This window comes from Cololabis saira, chromosome 17, assembly GCF_033807715.1.
Source record: "Cololabis saira isolate AMF1-May2022 chromosome 17, fColSai1.1, whole genome shotgun sequence".
Taxonomy (NCBI): domain Eukaryota; kingdom Metazoa; phylum Chordata; class Actinopteri; order Beloniformes; family Belonidae; genus Cololabis; species Cololabis saira.
Genome location: NC_084603.1, coordinates 28,815,636 through 28,831,785, shown reverse-complemented (window position 1 = coordinate 28,831,785; position 16,150 = coordinate 28,815,636). Strand labels below are relative to the sequence as shown.

General features: G+C 40.1%; 1 protein-coding gene across 13 annotated transcripts in view; it reads right to left on the bottom strand.

Moving 5' to 3' along the window:
• The window catches only part of LOC133463936 (mitogen-activated protein kinase kinase kinase kinase 3-like), a 53,218-nt gene that overhangs the window by 31,705 nt on the left and 5,363 nt on the right, over window positions 1-16,150 (bottom strand). The window lies entirely within an intron of this gene.

Sequence of the window (16,150 nt, the reverse complement as noted above, 5' to 3'; positions counted from 1 at the left end):
GCAACATCCAGGTGAAAGCTGGCTCAGTTAGAAGATACAAAATCTACAATGTACATTTGTTTACGATAGGATCACCTCATTAATGTGGTCGGGAACTGTAATCTCATCACAAACTGATAATTGGGGGATGCTGAAATATATTTTCCGTCATTTAGTCTGGAGAGAGCAGTGGTGCAGAGCACTCAGAAAAGACTGCAGTGCAACTCATACAACTGCAATGAAGTCATGAAAAAGTAACCATAGGAATGATAGGAAGAATTAAACTGATACTTTAAAGACATTGAAAAAAAAAGTAAAAGTTCTGAGACCATAATGCAACTTGTATGACCTGTGCAATTTTGTACTGTCTGGTAAATCTGTACTCTTCAGAAATAAACATGTTTGATTCACCAAATGCTTGGCCTGTGATTGGCTCTGACCTCTGACTAGCCATTTATATATATATATAGAGAGAAATGAAACATGCACGGCCTGTGAGGTGAAAAGTGGAGGAGCAACAAGAATCGAAAAACATTTAAAAACAGCATCACTTGCCACCTCCGCTATCTTTCACCAGCATCAGCAGGATTTCCTACACAAACTTAGTAAGTCAGTAAGAGCCCCTGGTGTATCAACAAATATATTTGGCTGCAGAAACAGACATTTTCATGTCATATACATTTTATGAATAAAGAACACCAGATCATGTACAGGAGGAATGCGTGAGTTACACAGTCATCCTCCCCACACCATTGCCAGAAAAAGGCAGCAACATTTACAGCAAATATTAAAGCTCCTGTTTTATCCAATTCTGTTGGAAACGCTGCTCTCTGTACTAATTTTTCCCCATTATGACATTTTTCTTTTATTTGCATTCATTTTGCACTTCTTCTGCCTTTATAGTTATGTAACATTGTCTAGCCTGTCCAGGATGCCCGCCGCCTTTTTCGCCACTGTGGTTGAGATGAGCTCATGATACGCGAAATGAACTGATGGGTATTGGAAATTGGATGGATAAATAATTTTCCTTCTTGGTATTCAGAAATGCTTGAACTGAACTTAGCTGAATTAAACTGAATCAAATTCCCGGCATTGCTAGGATTGACTAGAACGAACGCATGCCTTCACAGAGATTTGAGAGATACATCACTCCTTCACATCACATTAAAACAGACATTTAAACTTCCGCTGGGGCGTGTGTGGTGGTAAAGGAATGTATGGCCTTCAACAGGAATTTGAGCTGGTTTTTCCTTTTCTTGAAAAGCTGGAATTACTCAGAAAGTGGAAGGACTGCAGCACACAGAGGAGGATCTTTCTATAAATACTGAACTACTGTCTGTTTATTTTTAGCAGCAGTGCTGGTGGGGCAGGAGAGGAATTATATATGAAGTACATGAATAAAAGATTGTTCTTTCAGAGGATACACGAACTGGTTGCCTCTTTCAGGTCAAGTATGTGAGTGTGATTGCGTATGAGAGAGAGAGAGATAGAACGAGACATGAACTGATGAAATCAACATTTCCAGCATGTGCAGGCTGTGCAGGCTGTGGGTAAGGCGTCCAAGACTTCTGCTGCACCAGATAGATGGAAACACCTCCTATGCCCTATGATCCTAGTTGCATCCACATTTTTCTTGTATTTGGTAACTTTAGGAAGTTTCCAAATCATACTGGAGAGTAAACCGCCCCCAAACCTCTGTCCCCTTAAGACTTGTTTACATTTTGATATATCACATCAGGATGTACCCAGATAAGAACAGAACTTCATGAGAAGAAATAACAGCATTATCAAAGCAGAGAAAGTATAAAATCAAGAGAAGAAGAGGAACAGAAGGAGAGAAGGAATGACACACACCGAACAAAAGTGGTGGGAGGGGGTGAGAGACAAAGAGATGCAAAGAAAAAGAACAGACACAAGCAGCGTGGAGAGCAGAGACAGTGTGGCCTCAGTCAGCAGACAGACCAGAGATGACTCACTCACTCAAGTCAGTGCCACTGACTTTTTCCGTCTTTCTCTTTTTTGTTTTATTTTTAATGTAGAATGCCATTTAGTCTAACTGAAGGGCCCAGAATGTGGGCCCTTCAAAATCTGACGGCCCAGGGGCAAACAATCGCATACATTTGCAATTAAACAAACTCAGACTTGTACCAGAAAGCACAATCAATCAATATAATCTAATTAGTTTTCCTGTGTGACACATCAGAAAAACACAAACAAAACACACACACAGCTTCCACGGCTGAGTTTGGTTCTGCGTCAAAACAACGCCGTGCCTACGCGTACCCTACGGCGTAGCCCACGCTGTCACTGACGCACACCTCCCAAAAATTGTAACTACGCGTCGAGGCGACGCAGACCAAACGCAGACAGAGAGACCAAACGCAGACAAACGCAGTCGTGAACTTTCAGCGCTCTTTTCTTCGTGTATGTGTGATTTATTTATTTATTTTTTGGTTTTGGTTTTTTGCATAATAGTTGTCCTTATCTCTTTGAATCCCTGTGACCGGAAAACCATTCAGGAAAAGATTGCGACTTAGCGGTCGCGGGGGGTACTGCACCGCGGCGAAATGTAGTGACGGAGAAGTCCGAAGGGTTCACAACGGCGTCACGGTGACGGCGTAGGCACGGCGTCGTTTTGACACAGAACCATAATTCAGGCTTTAAACCTGAATTATGGTTCTGCGTCAAATCGCGTCAAACCGCGACCGCTAGTTCAGTGACGGCGTCAGCGACGGCGTAGGGTACGCGTCGACGCGTACCCTACGCCGTAGGCATGGCATTGTTTTGATGCAGAACCATAACTCAGCCTTTAGTCAGTGCAGTTACATGCACATCTAAATCAAGCCATTGGCAATAATCTAGCTAAGGATGAAACTGGAAGTTCAGAGAAATCCAAGTATACAGTGGGGCAAAAAAGAAAGAAACCAGTTGTGCAAGTTTTCCGACTTAAAAGATAAGAGAGGCCTGTAATTTTCATCACATGTATATCTCAACTATGAGAGACATATTGAAAAAAAAAAAATCCAGAAAATCACATTGTGTGATTTTTAAAGAATGTATTTGCAAATTATAGTGGAAAATAAGTATTTGGTCAATAATAAAAGTTAATCTTAATACTTTGTTATATACCCTTTGTTGGCAATGACAGAGGTCAAACGTTTTCTGTAAGTCTTCACAAGATTTTCACACACTGTTGCTGGTATTTTGGCCCATTCCTCCATGCAGATCTCTCTAGAGCAGTGATGTTTTGGGGCTGTCGCTGGGCAACACGGACTTTCAACTCCCTCCAAAGATTTTCTATGGGGTTGAGATCTGGAGACTGGCTAGTCCACAACAGGACCTTGAAATGTTTCTTACGAAGCCACTCCTTCGTTGCCCGGGTGGTGTGTTTGGGATCATTGTAATGCTGAAAGACCCAGCCACGTTTCATCTTCAATGACCTTGCTGATGGAAGATGGTTTTCAATCAAAATCTCACGATACATGGCCCCATTCATTCTTTCTCTTACACGGATCAGTCGTCCTGGTCCCTTTGAAGAAAAACATCCCCAAAGCATGATGTTTCCACCCCCATGCTTCACAGTAGGTTTGGTGTTCTTTGGATGTAACTCTACCAAAAAGTTCTATTTTGGTTTAATATGACCATATAACATTCTCCCAATCCTCTTCTGCATCATCCAAATCCTCTCTAGCAAACTTCAGATGGGCCTGGACATGTACTGGCTTCAGCAGGGGAACGTCTGGCACTGCAGGATTTGAGTCCCTGGTGGCGTAGTGTGTTACTGATGGTTCCTTTGTTACTTTGGTCCCAGCTCTCTGCAGGTCATTCACTAGGTCCCCCGTGTGGTTCTGGGATCTTTACTCACTGTTCTTGTATCATTTTTACCTCACGGGGTGAGATCTTGCGTGGAGCCCCAGATGGAGGGAGATTATCATTGGTCTTGTATGCCTTTCATTTTCTAATATTTGCTCCCACAGTTGATTTCTTCACAACAAGCTGCTTATCTATTGCAGATTCAGTCTTCCCAGCCTGGTTCAGGTCTACAATGTTGTTTCTCACCTCCTTTGACAGCTATTTGGTCTTGGCCATAGTGGAGTTTGGAGTGTGACTGTTTGAGGTTGTGAACAGCTGACTTTTAAACTAATAACGAGTTAAAATAGATGCCATTAATACAGGTAACGAGTGGAGGACAGAGGAACCTCTTAAAGAAGAAGTTACAGGACTGTGAAAGCCAAAAATCTAGCTTGTTTGTAGGTGACCAAATACTTATTTTACCAATTAATTCAGTAAAAATCCTACAATGTGATTTCCTGGATTCTTTCCCCCCATTCTGTCTCTCATAGTTGAAGTGTACCTATGATGAAAATTGCAGGCCTCTCTTATCTTGGGAGAACTTGCACAATTGGTGGCTGACTAAATACTTTTTGCCCCACTGTACATGCGCAAGCAGACAATCCGTAATTGAGTGAGGTGCGTTCAACTTCGCGATGCTAGGTGGCGACACACTCACTTTCACGTTGGCATTTTCCCAGTACAATTAGTAAACAAGCGCGAAGGAGGACAACATGCGAAAAAAATGGACGCTGGTGGTGCAGCTCTGTAGGTTTTGTACATACTAGGCCTGATCATGGTAAGATGCACAGAAAGTCTCCCTTTTCTTCTTCTGTTACAGTGTTGTTGTGATGCCGTGACTGTTACCCTGGATTCACACTGAAAGCGCCACGGGCGTCATAGGCGTCCGGTTGCCATTCATTTGCTAAGAAAACACAGTTTAAACAATATGACTAAATCCGCTACGAACCGGTGTGTCAGTGTTCACCGCAGACAGACTGCAGCTTCCCCGGGACCAACGGCTCACCGATGGTTGATGTTGATCCGTGGACCAAACTTGTTAAGGAGCATCAAACTCTTATCCATGCGGAAATAATGCTAAAATATAAAGAAGGCTTCCCAAAGTGTGATCCATGGTGAAATAGGAAACTGAAGATGTGCACGCTATATATAGATATATGTAGGGTATATGCACTTTGTTCCCTCCAGTTCTGCAGCGCAGCACTAGCCCCGCCCACTGCAGGCGTCGACAGTGCATGCAGCTTTAGTGTGAATCTACCAAGCAGCGCGATGCAGGCGTTTTTTGACGCTTTCAGTGTGAATCCAGCATTATTACCGCTCACGCGACTCATCACTTCCAGAAGTGGGAGTCCCAGGGCAGTCAGTAGCTCGGTTCAGCGTGGTATGCGTATACATGCCAAAATAACTCGAATTAGGATGCATTATCTGGAGCTCGATCTCAAGATCTTCAGTTCGGTTTGACTACAGCGTCTACATGGCTTTTAAAAATTCGATATCGGTCGGATTAAGGCAACAATTCGACTTTCTGTTGTGCATGTAAACGTACTGACTGTAATGTCATGTTATGAATCAGTCCAAGCTATCAATCCATGCTGTGCTTTTCATTGTGGGAACACTGAGAGGACAAATAATGATTCAAATAAATAAATATATAAATTCATAATCAATTAATGAACCCACATGATACAGTTTCATTTTAGATGTGTCTAAACAGCTAAAATAGAAACTAAACCTCCAAAAACTTCTGTCATATTAGTTAAACCAGTTACAATGTTGCGTGAATGATGATCACAAGTACAGCGTAAGAGCCTGACCAGCAGGCTGATGAAAACATGATTAAATTCAGAGATGGTGACACAGAGCAGCTGAAAAAAAGTGTCTCCTGAAACTCCTTTCAAAACAAAGAATTGCATATAAGAAATATTCCTGTCACACAAAGAATAAATCCGTCTCACAGCAAGAAGGTCCTGGGTTCGATACCCGCCGGGGATGCTGTGGGCGCTGAGTGCGTGTCAAGTTCCCCCAAGACTTCAGTGCCCACACCCTGGGTGGGGTTGGTGAAAGGGCCTTTCTGTGTGGAGTTTGCATGTTCTCCCCGTGTTCCCTTGGGTAGCAATGTGAGCTACCCTCACAAAAACATGCAACAGTCCTGGGCTATACATGCCCCCTCTGGCCAGCCGGGGTGCCAGATGGGGTGAGGATCTGGCCGGAATAACGTGATCCTTCCACGTGCTACGTCCGGCCAGAGAAACCCCACCGTGTCTAGTGAAAAGATGCTGCTGCTCACTCCTCAGGTTAAGGAGGAGACCTGAGACCTGAGACCTGAGGGAATCGGGGATAAAAATATTTAAAAAAAAAAAAAAAAGAACAAAAATAAAATATTAGCTTTTGATTCTTTGGAACATTTAGAGCAAATTGAGGTTTTTTTGTGAGGGATGCCAGTATAGTGACAAAGTTTATCTTTAATCCTTTAATGCCCGACATATGAAATAATACACAGAAAATCCCTTTTTTTTTAATATTAGAATTGTGGGCCTTATTTTTTTTAATTTGTGTATTTGATTAATATGTGTATTCATCCATTTATTTATTTTACTGTATAAAATTCTATTTTCTATTTGATTCTGGGAGTGGTACGGGAGAATAAGGAATCCATGTAGAAAATTGATAAATTCAGCATTATAGGGTTAAAATGTAAAAGGAAATCATTAATTTTTTTTTAACTTCCTAAGATCGGGTGTAATATGTTTTTGTGTTGCTTTGGGCCCCTGTAAAGTACTTAAATATTATGACACATACAACAACATGTAAAGTGTGATGTCCACACATGTGTACACCAGGAGGTTTAGTTTATTTCTTATATACAACACATTTACTTCTAATATACCTATATCTGGGTTTTGGCCAAAAAGCCCTGCAGCCAGTCTGCAGTTTACATCGATATACAAATGTCTCTTCTTTCTGCTTATTTAATTTCCCTTTAAAAACCCAAGAGAAGTTTTCTCAGGTTTATACCTGTTTTTTATGTCCATCTCAGTCCTTGTAGGCCTAAGCGTTTTGTAACAGTAAAGAAGTTGATAATTTTGTTGTATGAACTTTTAGCAGCTGCAATTGCTTGATATTGCGAAACATTCATATTGAGTATATATCATAGACTCATGTACCATCTGCCCGGATCACTAGGGGTTCAGCAGTTGTGCTATTTAAAATGAATCTTGTGAGACAGGAGACGTGAGAAGTTAACTCTTGGCCGGTGACTCTCTGATGGTCTAACTTTCATAAAGTCTGAGGTCAGTTCAGGATAGAGATATCCCCTTTAGCTGCCGTGAGTCAGCTTGGCTCACATGTAAACTTCTTTAGCCATTTTGTCATTTGCACTGCAGCCATGAAATTCTCGAGACATTATCCAGAAGAGCTGCGGTTGGGAATGCAAATGCGTGGTTATTATCCAACGGGCCATGTGTGAAAGGTGCAGGACGCTCTCTGGGTTTATGTGTTAAAGGCGTTGGTTGCTTTTACCTTTTCCTGCTCGCCTGAGTTTCACTTCTACTCATTTATGAATATCTCCAAATACATCCGGCACTAATGTCAACATAATGGCTCCCTAGTAATGTTTTTTTTTTTTTTTTTTTTTTTAAAGAGTTCTCTGGAATCTGCTACTGAACTCCACAGAGCAGCTGCGTTGGAAAAGTGGCAGTTTAAAGTCTGGCCTGAGGCATGAGCTACAACAGCAGTAAGCCATTTATTTCCTCTGACAAGATTTCTCAACAAGATTAAAGGTGCCCATCCAATAATCGTCACACTCCTCTGAACTTTAACAGAACCTAGCCATTAAATCATGTCACGTTTCTGACTTAAAGAAAATTTACACCCAAGAAAGCAGAGGTTTTAGCCAGTTTGTCACTTCGAACATCACATGATCCCTGGGAATAAAAATTGATGAAACATTGAAAAAGAGGGATGGTTAACCTATGTTACTTCCCAAAGCTACAAAAACACAACACACACACACACACACACATACACAGATTCATGATGATTTCTCGAGGTTCCTGCCAGGCTTTGCTGTATTCCCTACTCCTCAACAGTTTTTCAACTGATGTTTATTTTAATTTTTACTTTTTTATACTGCAACAACATAACATAATCCTTTTAGAGATGAATAAAGTATTATTCAATTTGCCCATTTTATTATCCAGTAAGCCCAGCGTTTATGTCTCTTTTTCAAAGAAAGCCAATGATGTCACTCGATAGCGGTCTCCTAAGAGCTGACAACTGCATATATTAAAATTTCCGAGCAAAAGCGTCTTTTTTTTTGCACGAGAAGAGATGCATTGCAATTTTCATCTGATTGGTCCTGACAAGTGATGGTACCAATAGATCTTGGTTTTTAGCTTCTGCTTCCATAGAACTGGGCCAGTACTTGCACATTCATGACAAAATTGCCACATGTTGTTAGAAACAAAAGACACAAAAGACATCAACTCTCCTACTGACAGCACTTTGTAAGAAATCAGTAGTCAAATTGTACAGACTTATGACAACCTGAACAGATGGATGTTTATGTACAAACAGTGATTTTTACACAATTTTTGTACACAATACAAAGTTAAGATTGCCTTGGTTTGTCTGTAAGGACCCTATCCACACAATCATTCAAGTGGTGTAACAATTTTGAGTCTTGTCAGGAGTGTAAAATAGTCCATTGTTCCCTTTGTTAACATTAGTTACCACGTGCACCGTTCTAACTCAAACTCCTTTTGTTTTAGTCCCTAACAAAGGTTTATACTCCTTACCCTCTAATAAACAGACATAGAGCTGTTTAACCGTCAGAAGGTTCTTTGAACTGGACTTCCTTCTTTGTCCATATATACATACACATAAAGGGAATCAACCAACCACTCATCACGATAGATGCGATTAATGCCCTTTTCAGCATACTAGCACTGAGGTTTTTTCAGATAACCCATTAGGTTACACACCAAAACAAAAGATGATGAATGCTGAATTTGACAGACACCTAACACTATGCGTTTATTACACCCTACATGCTTTCCTTTTTTTTTTTTGTCCCAAAACATTTTGCATTAGCGTCTATTTGACTATATAGTTGTATGTGGCGATCATAGTTATCGGAAAATTGGAATAGGACTAAAAAAAGAAAAGTGCATTGACTGACCAAATCTTTGAGAAAATTGAGGGTATGAGAGCTTATTTTAAAAAGAGCAGGACTGAACGGATTGTATCTGGCTTGCCGAATTGTGAGGGTGCAGAGAAGTGCTGCACGTTATATTCTCACAGAGCTCAGTCTCATCGACTACGCAGCTCAGCCTTTATTACTGCATGGCCCCAGGGAGCGAACAGGTGAGGCGAAAAATGTGTTAAATTTGCACACGTGTCTTTCAACAAAATACACACTCACTCAAGCAAAAAAAAAGAACAACAGAAAAAACAACAAGGTGTGAAAACACTAACAGACTAATCCAAAACCTCTCAGGTCTACTTCAAATGAACAATATGACTTTGTATTTACTATCCTGGAAATAAACACAGAAGAGTTGTCTCACCCAGCATTCAGAATCGATGTTCGTCTTTCTTAAAACAACTGAAGGGCACTGCTGAAGGTAAAACTCTTAAATAAAACAACTTTGGAAAAAAAAACAACTACATCGAATCAGCGCTAGATAATCACAATACTAAGCAATGATTCAAACTTTTACTTTGAAGATGAGCGATTCTCCCTCGACACCGGTGACAGCAACATTTAGCACTGCCCAATGAGGTCCCATGGCACACACTTCACACACTGCTGCCACATAAACAGTAAGTGGGAATATACAGTCATTCCTTTTAATTTGCTTAGTAATGAGGTCTCTTTAGTGAGATATTACTGTCAGGGAGAATTAAACACACAATCAGGGTTAAACACTTGCTTCAGTGCCAGACTACCCAACGGTTATTGCAAAGTGGATGTTTTCCCAGTCATGCATTTCCAAACTTTTCTGTAAATATTTGAGAACATATTTGACATCTGGCCACAAATGTTTATTGTGTGTAAAGAAATCCTTTTATTATCCAACTATTTGCACATTTGAAATAAAACTTATCATGCCAAATAACTGCAAGATGATTGCAGCTTAATTAGCAAACACCAAAACACAGATGTTGCCTGTCCACTGAAGAGGACGTCATTCAGCTTCCGAGAAAAATGAGAAGCAACAACAAATCTACTCAAAAGCTAAATGTTGAGAGCTGTACTTCTATTAATCCTCATTGTGATATACCCATACATTTACAACTTGGCATAATTTTAGTTACTTCTATAGGTAAGGATCTTCATGTCTTCACTTTCATATATAACCCTGGGGAAAAAAGCCTTGGTAAAGTAAAGAGTGAATTTGTTAACAGACAATAAATATGCCCTGATAATAGGCAGCAACTGCTCTTCTAATTCAGAGAAGTTAAACAGCTGAGGAGTGGTTTTCCGGCTCAAATGCATCAACGCAGTATTGTAAATACCGGTAGGCTACTGTGTATGTGTGTGTGTGTGTGTGTGTGTGTGTGTGTGTGTGTGTGTGTGTGTGTGTGTGTGTGTGTGTGTGTGTGTGTGTTAGTGGGGGAAGGCCCACTGACTCCTTCACCTGTCGCAACATTAGTTGTTTTTGTTTGAACCATCCAGAGAGGCGTCATCTCAGCACCTGTCTGCACAGCAGAGGGTGCAATAAGGGCAAACCACAGATTAATCTTGCTGTCATTTTATTACTCATTCAGTCTTGGTAAAAGGAACAAAAACAAACTGATTTATATATTGTTAAACCTTCTTAACATGGTTTAACTGTACTTTAGATATCTGGTTACACCCTGGCTCAAGATGTTTTTACATCATTGAGCATTTATTTGAATATTTGAAACAGTTTTGACTAACACGCCGATTTCAACATTTTCTCATGAGTAAGGATAGATTTGGGTTCAATACAATCATTATCGGTAGTGAATTGTAACACAAATATTTTGCTGATAATATAAGGGATGATAATATAAACTGAAACGACCATCAGATCTTTTATCTTTGACATTGCTATGGTGATAGTAGGTTGACTTTGTTATTGTCCAAATGCATTTTTCCAAATTTAGGTCTGAGTCGATCACTACACGCAGATTTCTTGCCTGGCTGGTGGTTTTTACGTTTATAGATTGAAGCTCTGTGGTGACTTGTAATAAATCCTAAAGACAATTAGCTCAGTTTTATTTTTGATTACCTGGAAGCTGGTAGCTGGAGAAAGTTATGGTACATCCAGTCATTAACATCCTCAATGCATTTAGCAAGAGTCTGTACAGGGCCTCAGTCTCCTGGGGACATTGTAATATGTAACTACGTATCTGCATAGTCATGGTAGTTGTTCTTTATAATCTGTCCCAGTGGGAGCATGTAGATGTTAAACAGAAGAGGTCCCAGGATAGAACCATGTCGAACACCACATGTGATTCTTGTCTGCTCAGATGTAAAGTTACATATGGACACAAAGTACTTCCTGTTCTCTAAGCATGTTTTGAACCAGTTTACTACAGTTTTGGAAAGACCTGCCCAGTTCTCCAGTGGTTTGAGGATTTTATATTGTGGTCAACTGTATCAAATTGATAATTGATTAAGCAGATTGAGTAAAACTAACAACATTTTTCCACTCTCTGTATTCAAGCATATGTCATTTAACACTTTGGTCAGAACAGTCTTATGCCTGAGATATACTTGCAGTTCAGACCGCGTACGCATCATGGCCGCCATGCGTATCCTGCGTTCATTTGACGCGTCGACGTGCACGTTCTCAAAAAGACATTGAACGCGTTCGCGACCTGCAGTTCTGGCTCTGCCCGCGAGTGGCGCTGGTCCTGGTCAGATACCAGCTGGCCACAAGTGATGAAGCGGAGATCGCTGGCGCCATTTCCTTTGCCGAGATCGCAACCAAAGCAATGTTATAATCTCCTAGATCAGGGGTTTTCAATTCCGGTCCTCAGGCCCCCCTGTCTTGCTTGTTTTAGATGCTACCCTGCTTTCAGCACACCATGATACAAGGAGCTGTGTCATCAACAGAGTTGTACAGACCTCGATGACAAACTAATGAGGACCATTAGAATCAGGTGTGTTGATGCAGGGAAACCTCTAAAACATGCAGGACAGGGAGGCCCAAGGACCGGAATTGAAAAGCCCTGTCCTAGATCCTCCAATATTGTCATGTTAACTTGTTTGTTGTTCTAATCTGCTACTGCTACTACCTCTACTACTAAATATTGAATCACTTTTCCAACTGTTGCTCTGCTTACTGCCCCCTATCGGTCGCCGCCGGTACAACGCGCTCTCCTTGCGTACTACGCGAGCGACGTTGCAGTTGGTGGTGCACTCGAATGGACGCAAACGGACACGAACGCAAGCACCAACAGCAAGTATATCTCAGACTTTAGTGCTGTGGTGCTTTCTAAAACCTGACTAAAAGCCAACATAGTAGTTTTGTGTTAGAAAAAAAAAGTAATTTAGCTGTTGAAAACCCGTTTTTTTCGATGATCTTACTTAAAAATGGAAGATGTGAGATCGGTCTGTAGTTGTTCATTTGAGTCTCGTCAAGATTGCCCTTTTTTAGCTGAGGCTTAATTACAGCTGTTTTCAGCGGCTCTGGAAGACACCTGACATTAAAGACAAGTTCACAATCAGTAACAGGTCTGAGTCCAAAATCTTTGAGACCTTTTTGAAAAAACCTGTTTGCATGATGTGTAAACAGCAAGAGGAGTTCAGTTGATGCAAGACGTCCTCCAGGTCTTTGCTGTTAATGGGATGAAACTGATCAAGGTGTTTAAACCAGTTTTCGGTGGACATGGTACATATCCTGTTGTTGATGTACTAGCTGGTTGTCTAAAATTTGGGATATTGGACAAAGTATTAGACCCTAATAATATATTTAAACCCTAAAATTGTTGCAACCTGTATTATTCAAACAAATTTCTTTGGATTACATTTAACATTTGCACATTTCTTATTATTTATAATTTCTGCTGCACACTTACCATTATGTATGTATAGATTTAAATATGTATAAACATTTTTAAATATTACTTTTCTACTTATTGACGTTTTATGTTGAGCTGGAGCTTTCTTTTTGTTTCTGTATGTTATGGTGCTGTTGCACAATAATGTCCCAGTCCTGGGATCAATAAAGTACATCTTTATCTTTAAAATGAATGCACCTGTTATTTTTTTGATGTTTTAATACATGCTGTGCTTTACTTGAGTTGCATTTGGGGTGGCTGTTACAGATTACAAAGGTCGAAAGCTAGACAAATGCAAACCATTTTATGGAAATGTAATAAATTCTGTGCATACAAACTTTCTTTAACTCATTTGATTATATTATTTGCCAGTCACCATATTTGGCCAGGACAATTGTTAGTGTAAAACAACACGCTTTTATGGAGCAAAGGAGAAAGCAAAAATCTAGGCAAGAAGAAAGCCAAAGAAAACAAATTAGCATATTTCTGTCAGTCTCAGAGTTTGATAAGAGGGGATAGAAATGTATCTCCTCCTTTTACAACAAATAAAAACACATATCTAGGAAGGGGGGGGGGGCTTCATATAATGAAGAGAAAATTTGCTCTATAGGTTTCTGGCCTACTGTTGCTGGTACCTCTGAGGATTAAAAAAATAAAACAAAAAAAATGTATCTACAATGTGCATCCCAAAACCCTGCCTGACAAAGCTGCTAAACTATCCTTATATAGCTGTTCCGACGGGATGATACAGCTTGACTAAGTCACAAAATAAACTTTCACATGACTCCAAAATGTTATATGTATTACTATAACAATTTACTCATTGAACTGTCTATGGGGCCCACTTGGCATGGGGTGTTATTTATTAACACTCCAAGTTGCTGTATGTATTTTAGCTCAAACTTCTTCCGTTGTTTTGACACAGTTTATGCTTTCTCTTCTTTTTCAGATTTGTCAAGCCTTAATGGAAGCACCTGGTCCCATTATTTATTAAAATACAAACGTATTAAAAGAATACTTTAGAGCTTATGAAGTGGTTGCTAGTAAATATCTTATATTTACTCTTCAAAGTTGTTGATTATTTAAGAAGACACATCTTTCTTCTTTTGCACACACTCTTAAACAAGGCAAAAGTATTTCTACCTAATTACTCAATTAATTGATGGAATCATTGCCTGAGTATCCCAGCTGTCAAATAACAAATAGCTGTAGCCCATTTAGGTATAATATCAAATCAGAAGAGGAGGAACAACAACCTCAGTGAAAAGAGACTTTTTAAATCAGAAATTTTACATTGGAATCTGATAAGAAAAGATCGGTAAATAATCATAAGTACAGTTAAGAAAAATCTCACACACTGTATGTGTTGGCTTAATTCTGCATTTTTATGATTCCATAGAAATAAAAACAATAGAGATTCCATAGAACTACTATAATTATAGCAGGGCTGCTTAGTAATGGGGGGTGCGGGTGTGTAATCATAATCACACTTATTTTGTTCAGGATTGAAATCACAATAATTCAAAATGATTATCCACTGACATTTAAAGCAGGTTTCATTATAAAAACATGGACATTTCAACTGAAAACTTAATAAATAACACTTGACAATGATTCAGGTCAAACTCCTCAAATAATCCCTTAAATGTTTCTGCCCTGAAACACCAGTATGACCTCGATATTACTTGGGAATTACTCATCCACGACCAAGCACAGTCTCTGAATGATATGCCTGAAGTGTGCATGTCATTCAGAGCACAAGACAAAATATGTGGCAAAGTATGTTTTTCCTTAATAAAATGATTTTTTGTGATCAGTGGAATCATATTTAAAATGGGATTAACTGCAGAGCTCTAAAACACAGTTATCTAAAATCATATTGACAATTTTTGTCTCCTACCACAAGTCTGTGTCTTTAATATTGACATTAATATTGTGCCGCCTTGCAGGTTATTAGTAAATCACTGCAGTAGTGGCACAAACAGCTTCTGCCAGGATGGGGACTAAGAATCTGAGGAAGCCTGCTTTACTTCAAGGTTTTTTTTTTTACACCATCATAGAGCCAACAAGTGGAGGAACAGTGACAAAAACAGGATGGCTGCGGACCAGCAGCTTCGACTGTGACTCCGCAGCCATCTGTGTATAAGTGGGTACGTGTGTGATGATCATCTGGTTTTGTGTGTGTGTGCGTTACACTGCAGCCCTTAGCTCCACTGTCTTCCTCTGTCCGACCATTGCCAAACAATAGGGGATGAACACACACATATTATACACACCCACACTCAAACACACATACACACACACACACGCTTGGAGGAAGTCAGGATTCCTGCATTCCTGGACCATGGCAGCGCAGCTGTGCTGCAAACGCACAGCAAGGTTTGGCCAGAAGAAAATGTCACTGTCACTCTAATAACAACAGTTAAGGATATCAGTGTTTTCATACTTGGAGACTAACTACTAACTAACTTACTACGGTTGTTTTCAGGTGTGTTGCTGCGCACCAGATTACAATGTATTTGTTTTCATTTAGTCCGGTTCATGTTCACAGGTGTTGTTTTCTCCCCAGCCCAAATGCTGCATCACAAACCACGTGTCAACGGTCTGTGCTGTAATTAGTGAATATCAGTGTTTGCAGAGTATCATGTTTCCATGACAACCAGTCTAATGCAAAAAACTGAAAAGCATGGCGACAAAAACTACGTGTTTTAGCCAGATTAGGTTGGTTTTTTTTCTACATATAAGTAGCTGTGGCTGAGAGTTGTTTGTCTGCAAATGTTATCGTTACTTTCTTTGCCATGGTTGTTTACGTGGCAACCGCCAAAGGACCACCCAAATGCCAATAGAAGCCTTTTAAGCTCAAACATGTGGAAACCGCCTGTAAGTCGCTGATAGCCATACTGAGACTACATCATCAAAGAGGTCCCGGCACGGCCACTTTGGCGCACTGGAGCACTGTTGCTGTGTTCAGACCGACTCAAGTGAACCATATTCACCCCCAGAGTTGCTCTGGGCTGACCTAAATAAAGTCAGTGTGAAAACACACTATGTGAAGTATACAGAGAAAGCCAGTTATCACGGATGTAAGAACTACCAAAGGCCTTCATATTTGTTGCTTTTATCACCAGACATGCACCATCAAAGGCATAGCCTTGCTGTGCCTTTGACACTTGCTGTGTCGAGAAAAGGTTCAATTTAATGTGAGTTATTAATTTCACTTACAGCATATCCAAACACTGTTCTTTCAAATATTTTTGTAAGATAGCTATAGATTAATTTAGAC